Consider the following 1,938-nt stretch of genomic DNA (forward strand, 5'->3'; position numbering starts at 1 on the left):
AGGAAGGGTGAAATGAGGATATGATAATCAAAGGGTACAAAGTTTCAATTCTGCAAAGTTAAATAAGTTCTAGAGATCCACTATTGGGCTTCCCAGGTGGCTCACTGGTAAAGAATCTGCCTGCCAAGGAGACACAAGAGATGCAGGTTTGATCCCTGGGTCAGGAAGATCCCCTATAGAAGGAAATGGCAACCGACTTCAGTATTCTTGCTAGGAAAATCCCGTGGACAGAGGAACTTGGTGGGCTACAGTCTCTGGAGTTGCAAAGAGTTGGACACAACTGAGCAACTAAACCACCACCAGAAATCTACTATATAATGTAGTTCCTAGAGCTAACAACACTGTTTTGCACACTTAAAATTTGCTAAGGGAGTGTGCCATGTTAAATTTTCTCACAACACACACACACAAAGATAATTATAAAAAAGGAAGTGGGAGGAAACTTGGGAGGCAATGGATATGTTTATGGCTTTGATAGTGGTGTATACTTATATCTCCAAACTCATCGAGTCACATTCATTAAATATTAGCTTTTTACATGTCAATCATGTCTCAATAAAGTTGGGAATCATTGTTGGGACTAGTAGGGATCACAAAGAGGCTTTTGGGATGTTGTTAATGTCCTATCTCATGATCTGGGTGCTAGTAAAACAGATGTGATCAGTTTGAGAAAATATATCAAGCTGCACACTTAAATTTTAGGCACCTCTCTTTATGTCTTTTCTGTCAATACAAAGCAGAAAGAAATAGCCAGCATAGGTTGCTTCCCCTTAGCATGACACACAGTCTGTCATGGATCTCCCACTTTCCCCTCCCCCCACCATCCCCAATTATCTTCCCAGGATCCAGCCACACCAGATGACTCAATGTTCTCCAAACAGCATGCTTCCTATTTTTTTTCCTGATGCTGCTCTCTTTGACAGGAAGTTCTTTAGTTGAAAGTCAACTTATCCTTTGAGGCTCCACTAAAATATCACCCGCTCCATGAGACTCTTTCCTGAGCACTCTTGGCAAAATTAATAGTTCCCTTCTCTGTGCTTTTGCAGTACTTTGTGGTTCCTTTCCTGCAGTTGCAGTAACCATTCTTTCCATATAAAAATATTGGATTCTTGGTCCAAAAAGTATGAATTATAGATCCATAGAATACCGGGATCAGAAAAGATCTGGAATATCCAGGGTGTATATGAAACTTCATATTACAGTAATTTCTCTGGATTTGTGTCTCCACCTAGACCAGAGATTCTTAATTTTTTTCTGTGTTGTGAATTCCTTTGGTAGCCTGGTGAAGTGTATGGTAGCCCGGTGAAGTCTATGGACCCCTCCTTTTATCTTTAATTTTCTAAAGATTTTTTTGATTTGGACCATTTTTAAAGTGCTTATTAAATTTGCTACAATATTACTTCTGTTTTAAGTTTTGGTTTTTTGGACCCAAGGCATGTGGGATCTTACCTCCCCACAAGGGATTGAATCCAAACCTCCTGCATTGGAAGGTGAAGTCTTAACCACTGGACCACCAGGGAAATCCCTGGATGTCTCTTTTTCAAGCAAATGTTTATCAAAGTACATGGGATTCTCCAGGCAAGAATACTGGAGTGAGTTGCCATTTCCTTCTCCAGGGGATCTTCCCGACCCAGGGATCGAACGCAGGTCTCCCGCACTGCAGGCAGACACTTTAACCTCTGAGCCACCAGGGAAGCCCCTTATCAAAGTACAACAACTATAAATAAGTGTATGACGTGAACACACTGACATTGCTAACATCTGGAGCAATAAATAATCCCAAAGCCCCACACACCATCCCAACCATCACCCCATAAAAGGATAAACACTATCTTTGATGTCTAACTCCAGATATTAGTTAGCCTGTTTTTCAGCTTCATATAAATTGAGTCATATAATATGTCCCATTTTAGGTCAGGTTTCTTTTTCTCAAATCAT

This window comes from Capricornis sumatraensis, chromosome 23 (genome assembly GCF_032405125.1).
Source record: "Capricornis sumatraensis isolate serow.1 chromosome 23, serow.2, whole genome shotgun sequence".
In the NCBI taxonomy this organism is placed as follows: domain Eukaryota; kingdom Metazoa; phylum Chordata; class Mammalia; order Artiodactyla; family Bovidae; genus Capricornis; species Capricornis sumatraensis.